This window comes from Eubalaena glacialis, chromosome 9 (assembly GCF_028564815.1).
Source record: "Eubalaena glacialis isolate mEubGla1 chromosome 9, mEubGla1.1.hap2.+ XY, whole genome shotgun sequence".
Taxonomy (NCBI): Eukaryota; Metazoa; Chordata; class Mammalia; order Artiodactyla; family Balaenidae; genus Eubalaena; species Eubalaena glacialis.
Window position 1 is genome coordinate 11,059,467 of NC_083724.1, and position 19,327 is coordinate 11,078,793.

General features: G+C 37.9%; 1 protein-coding gene across 7 annotated transcripts in view; it reads right to left on the bottom strand.

Moving 5' to 3' along the window:
- GAPVD1 (GTPase activating protein and VPS9 domains 1) overlaps positions 1 to 13,366 on the bottom strand; it is a 69,515-nt gene extending 56,149 nt beyond the window's left edge. For all 7 annotated transcript variants that reach the window (XM_061199933.1, XM_061199931.1, XM_061199932.1 and 4 more), the window contains exon 1: positions 13,275 to 13,366. The gene's annotated coding sequence lies outside the window, so the exon portion shown is untranslated. The remainder of the gene's footprint in view (positions 1 to 13,274) is intronic.
- Positions 13,367 to 19,327: the final 5,961 nt, after the last annotated feature.

Genomic DNA, 19,327 nt, shown 5'->3' on the forward strand with positions numbered 1-19,327 from the left:
CATACTCCATGTCCATCACATGACAGAAGTGACCAAAACGAACCTTTCCATGAAAATAAGTGGGAAATATCAGAGTCATAATTAAAGAGGTGAGACAGACAACTTGCTAACATGATGAAACCTACACTTGTAAAAGGCTTACTAAAAGTGAAATTAAAGACCAACTATCTTCAATCGAAGAGCATTTTTAGTAACATAATATGCCACACACAGGTATGGCTTTGAAATTTGAGAATAAAGCATGCTTTGCAAATAAATTAATGTGTCTAAGATGATCCGGTTAAAAATTACAGAGATGATGACAACTAAATGTAACGTGGTATCCTGAATGAGATCCTGGAACAGAAAAAGGACATCAGGTAAAAACTAAGGAAATCTGAGGGCTTCCCTGGTGGCGCAGTGGTTAAGAATCCGCCTGCCAATGCAGGGGACACGGGTTCAAGCCCTGGTCCGGGAAGATCCCACATGCCGCGGAGCAACTAGGCCTGTGAGCCAAAACTACTGCGCCTGCACACCACAACTACTGAAGCCCGCGCGCCTAGAGCCCATGCTCCGCAACAAGAGAAGCCACTGCAATGAGAAGCCCGTGCAACGCAATGAAGAGCAGCCCCCACTCGCCGTAACTAGAAGCCCGCGCGCAGCAACAAAGGCCCAACGCAGACAAAAATAAATTTAAAAATAAAATATAATAAAAACATTTTTTAAAAAAACTAAGGAAACCTGAATAAAGTATGAACTTTAGTTAATAATAATTATCAATACTGGCTCACTAATTGTAGCAAATGCGTCATCAGTATGAGATGTTAATAATAACAGAAACTTGATTCTGGGTATATGGTAACTCCCTGTTCTATCATCTCAGTTTTTCTGTAAATTAAACTGTTCTAAAACGTAAAGTCTATTTAAATTTTTAAAATTACATAAACAGGGACTTCCCTGGTGGCGCAGTGGTTAAGAATCCGCCTGCCAATGCAGGGGACACAGGTTTGATCCCTAGTCCGGGAAGATCCCACATGCCGCGGAGCAACTAAGCTCGTGCGCCACAACTCTAGAGCCCAAGAGCCACAACTACTGAGCCCATGTGCCACAACTACTGAAGCCCGCACATCTAGAGCCTGTGCTCCACAACAAGAGAAGCCACCGCAATGAAAAGCTCGTGCACCGCAACAAAGAGTAGCCCCCGCTCGCGCAGCAATGAAGACCCAACACAGCCAAAAAATAAATAAATTACATAAATAACATAATTCTAAAACCAAGCATCCAATTTAGCAACTTTTTTCAGTATGAAAAAAATATACAAATTTGAGAAATGCATGTGAACACTGTAATTTGTCAGTCTCCAACAACCACCATCTAGAAGAAGGATTAGCAGCTATCCCATGATGTCCCAGAACCCATTTATATCTGGTAACACATTGCAATGTTTAAACTATCACACTAAGAATATTTTATCTTTCAGTTCACTGTGATCAGAAATGAAATACAGAAACTTCCTGACACAAAATTTCCACAACTATGTTACATTTTGCACTAAATCCTGGTCAACTGAAGCAAGGCAAATATATTTCCTAGCCAGAACTGTTTAAGAAAAGCCAGTTTTTATATTAATTTCCACTTAATATCAAACTTTAAAAAAAAGCCATTATAAGTAGTAATGGTTGAGCCTGAAGAGGAGAGTTTTGACTGGTGGTAGTAAAGCATATGGGTGCTTAGGAAACAAAAACAATAATAACTACCATGCATTTCAGGCTCGTCATGTACTAGGCGCCAACCAGGTGCTTTACATGGACATTCTCATTTAACCTGTGTAACACTCGTGAAAGGTAAGTATTCTTAGCCACTTTTTACAGATGAGGAAACTGAGGAAATTAAATTATTTTCCCAAGGTCAAGTTAATAACTAGCAAAGCTGAGACTAGAATCCAGGTGTATCTGGTTCACCCAGCTTTTACCCACCAAGCCATTTGCCTCCCAAGAGTGAGTGCTTTAATTTACAGTCAAGGTTACTTCTTCTAATCACCCCACTCTTTCAACAACTATTAATATGTCAGTCAGTAGCTGGACAACTCCCTCTTTCTTGGAAAGTTTCAAACTGCCTGACGAAGTCAGGTTTAGTTGGACTTCAGGACTAAATAACCTAAATTCTACTAAAGAAATGGTATATGAAAGTTTAGAAAAAGTTACTAGGGACTAATCTAGATTATTACCCTGATAATTAAACACACACACACAGCAGGTGCTATCTAAAGTATCTTTTTTTTTAAATTTTTTTTAGTATTCATTTATTTATTTTGGCTGCACTGGGTCTTTGTTGTGGCATGCGTGCGGAATCTAGTTCCCTGACCAGGAGGGAAGTCCCTATCTAAAATATCTTTTAAGACTTAAATGTGGGATTTCCCTGGTGGTGCAGTGGTTAAGAATCCGCCTGACAATGCAGGGGACACGGGTTCCAGCCCTGGTCCGGGAAGATCCCACATGCCGCGGAGCAACTAAGCCCGAGTGCCACAACTACTGAGCCTGTGCTCTAGAGCCCGCGAGCCACAACCACTGAAGCCTGTGCACCTAGAGCCCGTGCTCCACAACGACACAGAAGCCACCGCAACGAGAAGCCTGCGCACTGTGATGAAGAGTAGCCCCCGCTCGCCACAACTAGAGAAAGCCCACACACAGCAACGAAGACCCAACGCAACGCAGCCAAAAAAAAAATACATATATATATAAATAAATAAACATTTAAAAAAAGATGTAAATGTACTAACAGAGTTCTGGGTATAGCACTCTAAAGTAAAATACAATGAGCTCAAAACTAGCTATATAATCTCTAGTGATTAATATAATCTTTCTGGAATTCAGTTTTTCAATGGAAAAACAAGGAATTATGGGTACCATTCCCTTCCCATAATTTACATGCTACGAATCTCCAAATAGATCCAAGTTCCCTAACTGGTTCCAGAACATCTTGGTCACCTCACTCTCTCTATGAGCTAACTGGGATTTTCTGTGGGCAGGTAACCTCAGATAGTAACCAATATTGTCAAAGTGATCTATACTCTTAGCATATCATCTGCCTTCTTCCAATGTGGGAGCGCATAAGATTAAAATGGCCCTTCATTGGAAAAGGTTCGGAAAATTCAAGATTATCATCTTCCTCCCAATCCTTCAAACTATTTAGAGTCTCATCATCTCAATAGTCTCCTTCCTGGTCTCTCCTTCCTACTGTTGAAACAATCTTCCTAAAGCACAAACCTTGTCATGATACTCTCCACTGCTTACAGGATAATGTCTACAATATGCTACAGGGTATCAAGCTCTCAACCATAAATCCCTCTTTTTATAACTCCTATCTCATCTCCCACCATCTCTCCACTTCCCCAAAATCAGATGTTGCTGCCATACTATATCCTAAAGTCTCCAACATTTGCAGATGCTATTATCTAGGCTTAAGAGGCTCAGATCTTCCTCACCTTCAAGTGAACTCAGATTTCTCCTTTAAGGCCCAGCCCCCAAATCTCTTCCCTCTGTGAAGCTCTGGGGGAACTGCTCCTGACAACAAACAGGGTGCATCCTTCCTCCCTTATGACACTGAGTGGGAAAGTTACCCCATTTTAAAGTCTCTTTCAGTTCTTCTATTTACATCATGCAGAAAATCTAAGCAAGGTGCCAATTTGTCTTCAACACTTCCCTAACACTTGCTAATCCCTCCTTTTAATTAAAGACAGAGGCCTCAAACTCAGCACCTTCTGCAAACAGTAGCAAGCTAGGTTTTATAACATTGCTTTGTTTTTATTATATTCAAGTTGCTTTCTATTTAGGGCAAGAGATGGTAGCCTTTCATTATGGTAATAACATAAAGCTTCTTTAAAAAAATTTTTAAAGGTGTCCACATTAAAAAAAAAAAAGACATTTTAAATAAACAGTAGTATAAGCAGTTTGCAGATTTGAGAAAAATCATGATGTTACTCAAGGATTAAGCATGGTTAACTTTGTTATATATACTGATGCCTACACCTTGACAGAACTGTCAGTTACTTTTTTTGTTCATTAAACAGGTACATTTCATCATAGTATTTATGTACTATTTATACTAATGTGATAGGGCAAAAAAGGACATAACTGCCATTTTTTAATGACCTACTACAATGTTAGCTATACTTTATCAATCAAATAATTTTAATTTGAAGATTTATTTTAATTACCCACCACTTTTAAGGGACCTAACCAATTCATACCAGAGATGGGTGTCCTTTGCAAATATTTTTTTATAAATATAATCATGTTGAATTACAATGATTTGTCTAAATGTGTTTCCCCTTACAAGACTTACCTCCTCCAATGCAAGAATAGTTTCTTATTCATTTTATGCTTTGCTAAATTACATACTCTAAAAATCATTAGGTATTAAAAATAATGAGCTCATCTTTTTCCAAAAAATGGACAGACAAGCACAGTAAGCTTTATTTAACATACATCCTTCACTCATGCATTCAAAAAATGTTTATTAAACACCTACGAAGTGTTAGGCACTGAGGAACCGGACAGGTTAAGGTCTGCTCCTGAGGGACCCACATTCTCATAGGGATACATGACATTCTAATGACACTTTTGAGTCGTTGTCACAGACTGGATTTCCACATACCCTCTATTTAGAATCCTTTGCCTACTCCTTTTAGTGGTCAGTTGAGTCCCACGTAGGCAGCAGGGCCCAGCTCAAACTGAGGAGCCTTTACCAATCTCTTGACTCAGATACTTTCTCATAGACTATTTGCAACAAAATGTTGTTTTCTCAACAAAACTCCAAGTTCCCTAAAGTAGGGACATAGTCATCTTGGTATCCCCATTACTTGGCAGAGGAACTGGCATTTAGCAGGTGCTGAATCAATGTCTGAATTTATTAAAAAATTAATAAATAAGTGACGAATGATGAAGAGCAATGCTCCAGTTAGGAATCAGCCAACCTGCTGCTAACTCAGTTCCAAAATGACTGAAGAACAGTAACTAAATTTAAGTTGAAAACATCTACTAACTTCCCAAGGAGCATGTTTGAAATAATTATTAATGTACCAAAAAAGGTATTTCCTCAAAATTAAGAAACGTATATCATGAGAGGGGAAAAAAAATGGAAACAACTGATACTTTAATATCTTTAGTTGGTATTTTTGAAACAAAAGTAAACATTGTGGAAAAAAGAATGGACTTAGTACCAACTATTCCTGGCACAAGTACAGGGAACTGAAAGGCACACTACTTTGAAGATGTAAGTATATAATATAAAGCCAGATAGTATCCAAAATTCAAATTAACAGTACGAGACTTCTTGTTATGACAGCAAAACTCCAGACCCTACCAAAAGTGAATAAATAAAATACAGATGTCAATTTTACCCCCAATACATTAATTAATTTTCCAGAACTAAAAAAGACAAACCACAAAAATAATGAAATTCATGCATAATAAATGGCTTGTGGATTAAGCTCAGATTTTATTAGACCACACAACTGACAGAATATCAAAACACTTGGACAGCTAATATGCATTACTTAGTAAATACAAATGTATCCTCACTATTCCATTCAAAAACCTTGGCTTTTTAAAATATTACTTGAAATCATTACTAATGGGACTGTTAAACAAGATTAAGTTTGAAAGACATTAAGTAAGTTATGGTACACCCCTACCATGGAATACTACGTAATTATTAAGAAGGAGGTAGAGGTACATGGAAAGGTATCTACCACGTACCACTAAGTGAAGAAAGCAAACTGCAGAACGATATGCATGGTAAGATCCCAGAGGCAGTACAGGTGTTAAATCACAAACCCCAGAGCAAGACGACTTGAGCTCAAATCTCGGTTTTGCTGCTCACTAGCTAAGCAACCTTTGGCTAATTACTTCTCCTTGCCTCGGTTTCTTCATCTGCAAATGGATGTAAAATTGAAGCTTGCTTCGTAGGGTATGTTCATAAGTTCGTGAGGGTTTAACAGGTTAACATATGTAAAGCACTTAGCAAGAACAAGTGTTAACTATAATTTGGGGGGGAAAAAAGAAAAAATCCAAATCATATAGCATATGCATATACATGCAGGGGAAAAAAGCTTTCATTTTTGCATTGTTTTTAGTTCTTTTTTTTTAACAAAGAACATTTATTACTTTAGTAATTTAAAATTTTTAAAAAAGGAAAACATAATAAAAATTTGGCACTAAGAGCTCCCCTGCTGAAAGATCTGCTAGTACAATTACTTAAACACTCAAGACCAGACAAATTCTGTGAATAATAAAAAATGTGAAATTTTCAAGTCCAACAAAAAGGACACAGTACTTAATTTCAAGGTATAATTCAACAATAACATGCTACACACCAACAAGGAGAACTGCAATGGTGTTAAAATTATATCCTTTTTATTTCCCCAAAGGCAATAAATAACACAAAAATATCCACCTAATCTGGAAATGCATATCAGGAACTTTCATAATTATTTAAACCTTCGTTAATTTTATTAGTCTGAAGTTATATACCACCAAATCTAATTTCCTCTTATTCAACAATCTCTAATGACATCTCACTAAGACATATATAAATCTGGAGATCAAGATAAACCAAATAGTTTAAAAAAACCTAAAACCCTTAGAACTCTTGAGAGGAAGATTTCACCACCCACATGCTTTGAGGAAGCTTTGGTCCCCAGCGTAAACTTAGCTTCTTCCATAAATACAGTGGGTATACAAAGCTACCAAACAGAAGAGCAGAAAGAGAACTTGGAGCTTCAGCTGCATTTTTGCTGAGCTGCAATACTGGTAAAGCCTGTTTCAAGATCCAAGGGTACACCCTCAAATTTAAGGAAAGCATGTAAACAGCAGATTGACATGTCTATGTCATCACATTTACCAGAATGGTACTTCATAAAATTACAAACATTTATGGTGTGTTAGTTTCTGCTTTATGGTGTGTTAGTTTCTGCTTTATAACAAAGTGAATCAGCTATACATATACATATATCCCCATATCTCCTCCCTCTTGCATCTCCCTCCCACCCTCCCTAACCCACCCCTCTAGGTGGTCACAAAGCATCAAGCTGATCTCCCTGTGCTATGCGGCTGCTTCCCACTAGCTATCTATTTTACATTTGGTAGTGTATATATGTCCATGCCACTCTCTCACTTTGTCCCAGCTTACCCTTCCCACTCCCCGTGTCCTCAAGTCCATTCTCTACGTCTGCGTCTTTATTCCTGTCCTACTCCTAGGTTCTTCATAACCATTTTTTTTTTTTTTTTAAGATCAGGCTATCGTTAATGTCATTTTGTGTGTCCAGTTTTTATCCTCTATATTATGATTGTGCAAAAATGTTCATAGATGTTTTGCATCATTCCTTTTATCAATCTTTTGATACTGATCTATGTGTCTATCCAACTGTTTATTTGATACCTCCTTTTGGATGTTTGTGGGTTTTTTAAAATAAATTTATTTATTTATTTAAAAAAAAAATTTATTATCAAACTTCAAACAGCATTATTATCACTGTGTTCTACCTAAAAGGAACCTTCCGGAACAAAAAAAAGAAAATCTTGTTAGTTAAATAGCTTTTCAAAAATAAATAGAAGTCAATAAATGTTAGCAATTACTGTCATTACTGTTATTATGATGTTTTGGAATGATGGAATAGAAACTTACTCAGAGGGAGACTTACTTAATAAGTTACGTTCCATCAGAATCCAAGGTGGCACACCACACCCTTGAATAATTAGATATTAAAAGGCACTTTATTTTAGAGAAATCGAAGTTAGATTCCTTGGTTCTAAAGGAGGTAAAGATGAAATAAAGTCTGCAAAAAGAATTAATCTATTCTTTCCTAAGCTTTTCTGACATAGAAATCCATATTTTTAAACATTTTGCAATTGTGCCTTAAGTCCTATGACTTTTAGACCTAATGTATTTTTGTCAGGTAGTCAGGATTTATAAACAGTGAAAGTAAAATCAAGAAATGGGTCAGAGTTCTGCATTAGAAAATGAAAGGAGACAGTTCAAAGTGGGTTGAAAATAGATGACTTTAGCCTAAGTCCTAAAAACTTTTAAAATAGATGTATTTGGATAAAATTTAGATTGCTTGGGAAGATAATTTGGTTCTGATCCTGAAAAAAAGGAAATAGGCTAATATCCCAACTAAATTTGTCCTTTAAATTTTCCAATATTAATCCTTTCAAAAATTCACAGAAAATAAACTGAAAACATAAATTAGGTAAGGGAAAAAAAAGAAGAACTGAACATGTTTGACGACACGCTTCCCACTAGTCTCCTGCGTGGGTGTACAGGCATTACATGGGAGCAAGACCAAGCAAGCACCTTTTCAGACAGACATCTTAGATTAATGAACAGACATCTTGCCTGTTTTTACAGTTACAGTATGCTTAAAGCCTTATATTTTTTTCTTTTCTTTTTATTGAAGTATAGTTGATTTATAACATTGTGTTAGTTTCAGGTGTACAGCAAAGTGATTTAGATAAATAAATCTTTTTTTCAGATTATTTTCCATTATAGGTTATTACAAGATATTGACTATAATTCCCTGTGCTATACAGTAAATCCTTATTGCTTATCTATTTTATGTATAGTAGTTTGAATCTGTTAATCCCATACTCCTAATTTATCCCCCCATCCCCTTTCCCCTTTGGTAAGCATAGGTTTGTTTTCTATATTTGTAAGTGTGCTTCTGTTTTGAAAATAGAGTCATTTGCATTATTTTTAGATTCCACATATAAGTGATGTCATATATTTGTCTTTCTCTGACTTACTTCACTAAGTACAATATTCTCTATGTCCATTCATGTTGCTGCAAATGGCAATATTTCATTTGTTTTATGTAGAGGCTTATCTTTTTAAAATGGCTGACAAAAAAGGTGAATATGAAGATAATTTTGGCTTAATATACATAATTTAATTACAGCGTTAGTATTAAGTTATATTTTCCTTTCAGGTATAAATACTTAACAATTATCTGGTTCATCTACAAACTTAAAAAAAAAAGAAAAAATACATTATAGAGACCCTTCAGAAGTCTGTATTCTTTTTTAAACATTTGCTCAACTGTTCATTTATATATATTAAATATGAGAACTTGAAGTATCAACAGATATTCACCACTTCTTTTGACCTTTGCATTGCAGAGTTCAAAACTGGGTTTCAGCTTAGAAACAATGAAGAACTACCCTTCTGAAAATGTTTTTACAAAATCATAATACATATTGAAACATACTTAAAAATTCAGAAAATATAGGTAAACATAAAGAAGGAAATGTTAATTATCTATAGTTTTAAAAACCAGAAATCAAACAATTTAGTGTCTAAAGCTTCATCTAAAATGTGTACACAATACAGAAAGTATTGATCCTAGTTCCTTTACAAATGAAAATATCTTGATTAGGATTAAAGAGTTAAGGCCACAAATAATTCTATGCAAACACAAGCTTAGGTAGTTCAAATGTAAAAAAATACATAACTGAAATCCTTCTTACCTAAGAGAAAATTAACTCCAGAGAAGGAAATGTGTGGGTGAAAAAACCATAAAGTTGAAGGGGAAAATTTAATCATTTAAGAAAAAAATTTTTTCAATTTTTTTGGTCTTTCCAAAGCAAGTAAGAAGGATTCCACTTATATCAGACTTTTACCCGCCCCCCCCCCCCAAAAAATCATACTTTATCTTGGAGAATCGTACTGTATAACCAACTCCCCAATACACTCACTCCTAAAAAAATAATAATAAAAAATAAAAGTGAAACATCTTACAATTGGGAATATTTCTTTTCGCTTCAATTTTCTGCAAATATCAGGGGTACTTTTTCCAAATAAACCAATTTAAACTAAAGCACATCATGTTTAAAGAGTGACAAATTTTGTACTGTTAGTTTCACCGAATAAAAGTTAATACATATTGTTGCCGTTTCCAGAATGCCATTATCAGGCAGCATCACCTGGTAAATTGCTAAGTCCCATCACTGGAAAGCTGCTCACAAACTCACAATGGAGCCAACTGGGTGAAGTGGGAAGTGACAACGCTGTGACAGTGGCCAGGAAGGCACCAGAAGAGTAGCACTTGTTTTAAAGTCAGGGATGTGGTATGAAGGTGGAAAAGGATGAAACCAGGTTGAAAGCTGGAACACCAAAAGATTAACTACCAATTACTGAGTGAAAGCCATGTTCCTGAGGTTTTACATATATTATTATTTTTGGAGTTAATCCTGTGTGATAGCTATTTATCACCTCCATTTTACAACTGAGGAAGCAGGTTTAGAAAAGTCAAATAACTTACTGCATAATCATTCAGCTATCATGCAGCAAACAAGGAATTCAAAACTAGATTTATTTGACTCCAGAGCCCAGACTCTTTTCATTTCCCCAGGCTGCCTCTCTGGTTCTTCAGTATATAGAATTCAGGTTCCCTGTGAGCAATTTCACTGTTGTGGGCTCTAGGAGGGAGAGATCCACCTGGAGGCAAACGGTCACATACTATCACCTGGGGAGCCTAGAGTTTTCAGCCTTTGTTCGTCCCAAGCCACCTTTATACATAATCTTTTCTCCCGTTTTCCCTTTTACAGACCTAACACACTGGATGGATGGATGGACGGATGGATGGATGGATGGATGGAAGGAGAGAGGGAGAGAGGGAGGGAGGGATGGAGGGAGGGAGGGAGGCAAGCTGACTGACTTAGATGTTTATTTGATTTACAAACTCCTCCATCCTTGTCTTTGTTCAAGTTGTTCCCTGCACCTGAAGCCTTTCTCCAATATCCCTACAGCTAATCACATCTATGACTGAAGGTCCAGTTCAAATGCCATCTCCACACAGCACTCCCCAGTCTCCCACTCTCTCATTCAGTAGTAGTATCTCCAATCTAAATCTTCCTGACCCTTTATGTATAAAATAAATATACAAATAATATGCCAGATAGATATATGCTATAAATAAAATAAAGGGGCAGGGGAGAAAGAATGACCAAGGGGGCAGTGTAAGGACCCAGAAAGTATCAGGCAAGACCTCACCAAGGCAGTGATTTGTAATATGGTGTGTTTAATTCAACACAAACTATTTTGGCACCAGTATGTTTCACAAAATACTCTTCTTCAATTCTCCATACCCTCCCCTTAATCTTTTCCAGAAATAGTCTGCCGTAGTGGTTTTTCATTACTGCTATTATTTTAGAGGAAAAAAAAATCTCACACAAGATGTTGACAAGTGCTTTACAAACAGGTGCAAATTTCAAATCACGAATATTCTGAAAAAATGTTAAAAGTGATTTGTCAGTGAGAAGTCTGATGCCAAAATGAAGCTGAACTACAAGAATTTAAAATGGAATTACAAGAAAATGACTTAGCAACTCTTCAACTCTATAATCTGCACATTTACTTTCTATCATATATGAAAAGAAGAATGGCAATAGGAAAATATACTTGAAGAGAGATCCTGCAGTTTTTCACTTAAGGATAGATGGGGACTTCCCTGACAGTCCAGCGCTTTCACTGCCAAGGCCGGGGTTCGATCCCTAGTTGGGGAACTAAGATTCCACAATCCGCACACGGCACAGCCAAAAAAGAAAAAAGAAAAATTAGAATATCCTCATCCTTTTAAAAGCCACACTATCTACATGACTTAAAGAAAACCAGCACATGCTAAAATTTTCTTTCACAGGCTTATACAAGAGCTTGGAGGGCTCAACCCCTTCAATCACTTGGAACTAGGAGATGCCTTAACACAAAAATCTAAGGGCCAAAGTACTCACTTCCCTTTCTTCCTCAGATTATTTTGCCGATGCCCCAGTACCCTGAAAGAAATATCTGTGGTCTATTCTATCTTTCAAAACTATTACTCTGATCCCAGTCAAATCTTTTCTCTTACTTCCCTGATTACAAAATTCCCTCTTTCATCTACACTATCGTCCTATCTGCCTTGACTTTTTTCTTATCTAATGAGAAAAATATTCTTCCAGGCAGACTTACAGATCCCCAAAGCTTATTTCTACTTCAGGAATTCTTAATCTTTTTGTGCCATGGGTCTCTTTGGTAGTCTGGTAAAGCCTATGGACCCCTTCTCAGATTCCTTTTAAATGCATAATTAAATATATGCGATTACAAAAAAAACTAATTATACTGAATATTAGCAAAACAATGAAAAAACCCTGATATTGCAATATATGTACACCTTTATTATCACATTAAGTAACAAGATCCAACAGTGGATCCAGTAATACCATAATTCAAAAAAATTATAAGCATAAATGATATTTTTAAAATGTTTCTTGAAGTATATCACAAATGATATTTTGAGATATCTGCAACAACTGTAAACATGACACAAAAATATCTGTAATTTTTATTGGTGACAAAGTCACAGGCATTGCTAATTCTACTGCGGTTTGTTGCTTATATTCATAATTGAAGGAAATGATAATACAGTTATCAGGTAATAAAAATAAAGACATGATTTTATCCCCATTCTAGTTCAAGGAGCCCCTGATTTCTATCCACCAACTGGTGAATCCCAGGTTAAAAATCCTTTCTAGTTCAAAACCTTGCTCAAACTGATTTTTGCCACAAATTTTAAAATAAAAACACTGATTTCTCCTTTGATCTAGCTCTCATCTGAACATACCACCATGCCTCCCTGTTTTTACGCAGATGTATACACAGAACCCTGTTTATTTCTATGATTTGCCTATCCAGCACCCATTTAAATTTTGCCAGTCAATAAAAGGCGAAATTGAAGGAAAGGAGATGGAAGCAACCAACGGCTCCTCACTTACAGACCTCCAACAGGAAGTGGAAAGATGCCAAGTATGGTGTGTACGTTTTTGGTAGGTGGGCTGCCCGACCCGTGAGTCCAGCTTGTCAAGAGTCTCCGAAGCAAGACATCTTCACCAGCGGCACTCAAAAGACATTCCACCTCCTCCTCGCCTTCCATACTCAGTTCCCTGGCTGCCAGGTCGCTCGCCTCTGCCTCTCACCCGAAGCCACCCCGCGGTCCTCCTGTCCCTTCCCACCCCATCCCCCACGCGTCCCTCCCTCCAGTCCGCCCCAGGCTGCCCTGGCCCCTGAGCGCCGCCACATCTCTCTCCTGGACCTAACCGTGTGCCCCCACCCCCACTTCTCCCCTCACTGCAGGGAAGGGCCCAGGGGTCAGCTGGACCCGGCGGCCCACCGTCAGCGCAGGCTGCGGCCCTAGGCCGAAGCAGCACGGCCGCCAGGCAAGGAGCCGCGCACTCCGCGAGGCTGGATCGGGGACGTGCACTCACCAAGAAGATCATGCGGAGGAGGGCACCGAGGTCTGCGCAGGACCGCCACTCGGCCTCGGAGCCGTTGCTCTCGCGGCGAACTGCCACCACCGCCGCCGCCGCCGCCGCCGCCGCCGCCGCCGCCGCCACTCGCTAGTTGGCTTCCCTGCGTCCTGCGGCGGCGCTGCCGCCACGCCATGGCGCGTGCGCGGCGCCGCGGGGGCCCCTGGGACTAGTAGTTCAGGAAGGCAGCCAGCGGTGCTTCTTCCGCTTTTACCACCCAAGTCCGCTGCACGCTGGAGCCGTCTTGAGCTGCTGGGGTACCGCGAAACGGCTTCCGGAAAATTGTTCACCAAACACTCGCCCTTGCTTCCGCGTACGGTACTGCTGGGTGTGAATAATCCGGCTGAGCAAGTATGTGTAAAGTAAAACAATTTAGAGCATTTATGTTTTAGATAACAAGTGTCACTTGGCCAGAACACATCATTTGAAACACACACACCCACACACCCCTCTTCTTCCTTTCTGTCAAAAGGGTCATTAATTGCCTTTGTGTTACCTGGATTTTCAGTCTTAAACCTGATTTCCCACTCCTTTTATCAAATTTTACTTGACCATACAGTTTTTTAGGTCGATTGACAATTTATCTAATACAAAATTTTTTATAAAAACAATTCAGATATATTCAAATATAAAGTTAACTGAGCTGAACAGTCCTAGAAACCTTAGAATTGGAAGACAGCTTAAAGGTCATTAGTCCACCTCCGGCCCAGGCAGGAATTCCCTCTTGTACACTCCAGCCAGATAGTCATCCAACTTCTATTTCAAACAGTTCAAATTTCAGGGTGCTCACTTCCTTAAGTAAGGAGGCCTGGTCAACTGTTGGGCAGCGTTAAATGTTAGAAAGTTCTTCTGCTGAACCAAAATCTACTTCCCTTTTACTTCCATTGCTAGTTGTTATGCTGCCTGGAGCGATACAGAATGTTTTCCACTTGATAGTCTTTCAAAAAATTGAACACAATGATTATATCCTCCAACACTAGGAGTCTCCAGACCAAAAAAAAAAAAAAAGGCGTCAGTTTTGCAACAATTTCAGATCTGATTCAGCTCCCAGACTGCTTTCCATTCAGTCATCCTCCTTGATGTATTATCTTTAAAAATTGTCAAAATTTGCCTCAGATTTATAGCCTTGTTTTATTACCACAAGAGCATTCTATGGTAAACTGGTCAGGTATTATTGCTATCATATTGCCATTCAACTGAATCAAGAATTCCATCAGATCAAAGATTACTCCTCAGCTCTGTTATAAAACATTGTCCAAAGCAACAAGGGAATGAAAAAAGCAACAGGATATGGTTTACAATTTAGGGTAAAAGGATAATTCACACAGATTAAGGATCATAATAATAATCTAAGGTACAAAGTGCTCCAGATTCCTGGCGAAAGTCTTCATCAAATTGAGGGGCCATGACTTGAAGAAGGAAGTAACACTTGGGAGTTACTGAATGGTTGGATTTGAAGAAAGAAATGGCATGTGAGGATTGCTAAGGAAGAACCCAGCCTGAGCAAAATGAATGCATTCACAATTTGCTCTCACTTAACACTGAGTACAGTACTATAAGTGGGCTGGAGCACACAGGCCAGGTTAAGGGGAAAGGAAAGGGCCCCAAAAGTTGCAAAAAGCTCTTGAGGGTTGTGAAGAAACCACACTGTGTGTAGGAAGTAAAAAGGGCACTGGGATGGTCAATTAGTTGTTCTGAGCCCTTCTCTGTCAACCTACAAATGAAGAGCTTGAACTAGGTAAGTTGTTCTCAATCTTTTTTCCAGCCAGCACAACCAAGGAACACAACCTGCACATTAGAACAATGGATCACAACAACAGTTAATTCTTGTGGAATATGAAGTATTTTTCTCAATGCCTTTTACACAGGGGAAAGTGAACTCAAGAGGTGAAAAGACACTCAATAAATAGTACTCCTTGAGGGCAGAGAACCCCATCTTATTCACCACTGTCTCTCTGGAACCTGCCATACTACCTAGGATGTAATACATATCTTCTTTAAAAAAAAAAAATGAATGGGATGAATAAACAGTAAACCATGGCCAAAGCCTTTTTCTTTCCACTACATCACCCAGCCTTCCTTGACATACAGGGATATGAAATTGCTTGTCCATAGTCACAGAATTCGTACCAGATCTTGATCAGAGCTCAGTTCTTCACACGCTCAACCTCATACTCTGCAGACCACTCTGCCACAGAAGCAGAGAGGAGTGAGACACTCAGAATTTTTTTTAATGTTCTTTCCTTCATTTGTGCACAGCCAGTCTTGGAGGTAAGACAAGAAAGCAGGTGCTATGCCAAGTGATTTGGGGGTCTTTGGCAAGTGTTTCTGGACAAAAATATTTTTTCCTCACATCCATGAAAGCCCCCTGAAATGTTATCCTTAGTGTTAGAAACATTGAATCCTGGATGTTAGAGCTGAGTATCAGAGATCACCTAGTCTAATACCTGCATTCGTTTGAATTTGGAGGCTGTTCCTCAAGAGATCCTAATTAAAAAACACATGCCCCTGGGAAAAGTAACATTTAAGTTATTATGCATCTATACTTAGGAAAGAAATACGACAGTTAATTGAGAGCAAACCATACCAGAAAGAAAAGCAGGGCCATATCCAGGAAGAAATAAAAATTAGGAAGAGAGAGAGCAAGATGAAAGGGAGAAAAACAAGGACTTCATCTATGTGCAATGTTTTTAATCTATTTGGCACACAGTTTGGGAAATGAATTAATTTGAAGCAGTACATACTTGGGTGTAGATAGCTACAGCTTGTGCAAAGATTAATCTTACTGTCTCATCTGAGTCAATTAAATTATAAACTAGGTGATACGTAAATATAGCAATAACATGGATAGAAACCAGTACAGCAGACAATGAACTCTGAGACTGTATTTTCTTTTTTTATTTATTTTTAAAAATTTAAAAAATATTTATTTGTTTGTTTTGGCTGCGCCGGGTCTTAGCTGCGGCACACGGGGCGTCTGGCTCTTTAGTTGCGGCACGCATGCGGGATCTAGTTCCCCAACCAGGGATGGAACCTGGGCTCCCTGCACTGGGAGCTCGGAGTCTTACCTACTGGACCACCAGGGAAGTCCCTGAGACTGTATTTTCAACTGTAAAACAGAAACGTCACCAACCCTATCTATCCCGTCTGGTTGTTATGAGGATAAAACCAAAGGATGTAGGTCAAAGCTTTTTACCATAAAGCAAAACACAAATGTTATGCTTTGACATAGTTCAAACTCAAACAGCAGGCAAACATTCAATGCTAAAGGCTTAGTCGTTTTTTGTTTCTTACATTTCTTTTATAAAATTTATTTTCAATCTGACAAGTAATATATTAATTCTTGTTCTTAAAAATGTATACAATACACAACATGGATGGACCCAGAGATATCATACTAAGTGATGTAAGTCATACAGAGAAAGACAAATATCATGATATCACTTAATGTGGAATCTAAAAAATGATACAAATGAACTTATTTACAAAACAGAAACAGACTCACAGGCTTAGAAAACAGACTTACAGTTACCAAAGGGGAAAGGTGGGGGGGAGGGATAAACTAGGATTTGGGGATTAACATATACACACTACTATATATAAAATAGATAATCAACAAGGACCTACTGTATAGCACAGGGAACTCTACTCAATACTCTGTAATAACCTATATGGGAAAAGAATCTGAAAGAAAATAGATGTATGTATATGTATAACTAAATCACTTTGCTGTACATCTGAGTCTAACACAATATTGTAAATCAACTATACTCCAATATAAAAATTTTAAGAATAAATAAATAAATAATAAAAATTTTAAAAATGTATACAATACAAATAAGTCAAAAGTTCCTCTTGATTCCCACCCAATTCCATCCAGGAGCCACTCTTGTCAATTTGATAGGTATCTGCCCAGATTTGGTGGCGGGTTGTTTAACCCAAATAGAATCACACTGTACATACTGCTCCATGTTCTATAACGCTTTTTTCATGTAATAGTAAATCCTGGCATCTTTCCATATAGATACATAAAAATCTACCTCATTGTTTTGAACCTTGCACAGTATTTCCATAGTACAATCTACCCTAGTTAATTTAGCATCCCCTGTTGATGGACATTTAGGTTAACTCATCACATTTTGAATAACAAAAAATACATGTGAATTAACTATATGTTATTTCTTAATGGGAAAATTTTTCTAAACCTCTGGAAAATCCAGAGAGACAGACAAGGAAGCTGTCCTATACACAGGTGGCACAAAATATCCTTCATAAAGTCCTTTTTGCACTTAAACAGTCCAATTGAAAGTAAAGGACAAGATTCCAGTCACAGCCCTACTCCGTGCTCTGGGCCCTTGGTTGTCCTGCACTGGCCCCCACTGGCAGGTTCAGAAATAGTGATACTCAGAGGTCGATTTACTATGAAGCTGATGGAGCTTATGATTTAAGGCAGTGTATTCACATAGTCGTATGGTTTTGTAACATTTGCCAAGGAATTTTAAATTATTGGCTAAATCGAGGACAACAGATAAAAGCCTAAAACTTGAGAATACTGGAAATGAGGATCATTTCCTGTAGAACAGGATCATAAATCATGCAACTCACACTTCAGCCCAATGAAATCTACTATAAAACTTATTTTTCTACCAGTGCAAGGGATGTCCAGACTGATAGGAGCTGTAATGTTAATGGAGCATAAAGCTTTCGTGCATTATCTGTATTTGAATTTAGCCTATGACTAATTATAATGTATGAAATATCTTTAACGTAATCATATTTTACATCTTTCACTGACAATTTTTTTCATTGTCTTGTATTACTTAGTTTTAAGTTCTCAAAGTTTTTCAAGCTTGTTAAGCTCCTGATAGATAAACAGAGATTTTTTTAATAACAAAAAGTATAGACAAAAAAAGTAACATGCTTACAATTTATATACTCTTTGAAAATCAGATATCAACAATTTTAATGGCTACATAATATTTCATCATACTGATAAATCATAAATTGTCATTTCAAAATGGAAATAGTTTACTCCTGATAACAAATTTTTAAATGCCAAATTCATGCAAATTAAAGAAATTCTAGAATACAGAAATAAGTTAAATAGAAACTTAATACTTTGTAAAGCTTATTTTAAAAATAAATGGTATAGTACTCTCATACTATTGAGTAACCTGCTTTTTTTACTTAATAAATTTTGTTTTGCTAACGTTATAAGCTAATTCTAAAATTTATATGGAAATACAAAGCGCCAAGATTAGCCAACAACACTCTGAAGAAGAGTAATGTGGAAGGAAGGACTTGTCCTACCAGATATCAAAATTTATTACAGTTGACCCTTGACCAATGTGTGGGGTTAGGGGCACCAACCCTCTGCATAGCAGAAAATCTGAATGTAACTTACAGTTGTTCCTCTGTATCCACAGTTCTGCATCCACAGATTCAACCAACCTCAGATTGTGTAGTACTGTAGTATTTCCTATTGAAAACACATGTGGACCCATGCAGTTCAAACCTGTGTTGTTCAAGGGCCAGCTCTATATAGCTATAGAAATTAAGACGGAGGATAACAAAATGCTACTATGAAAAATGGTGCTGGGACAATTGCGTATCCATGTGGAAAAAAATTAATTTTACTCACACTATATACAACTCACATATATTAAAAAATAAATTCCAATTGAATTATATAGATATAAAAGAGACAGGTTTAAAAAAATAAGTTTTTAGCAGATAATTAAGAACAATGTCTTCTTGGAGTTCCCTGGTGGTGCAGTGGTTAAGAATCCACCTGCCAATGCAGGGGACACGGGTTCGAGCCCTGGTCCGGGAAGGTCCCACATGCCGCGGAGCAACTAAGCCCGTGTGCCACAACTACTGAGCCTGTGCCCTAGAGCCTGCGAGCCACAGCTACTGAAGCCCACGGGCCTAGAGCCCGTGCTCTGCAACAAGAGAAGCCACCGCAATGAGAAGCCTGCGCACTGCAATGAAGAGTAGCTCCCGCTCACCTC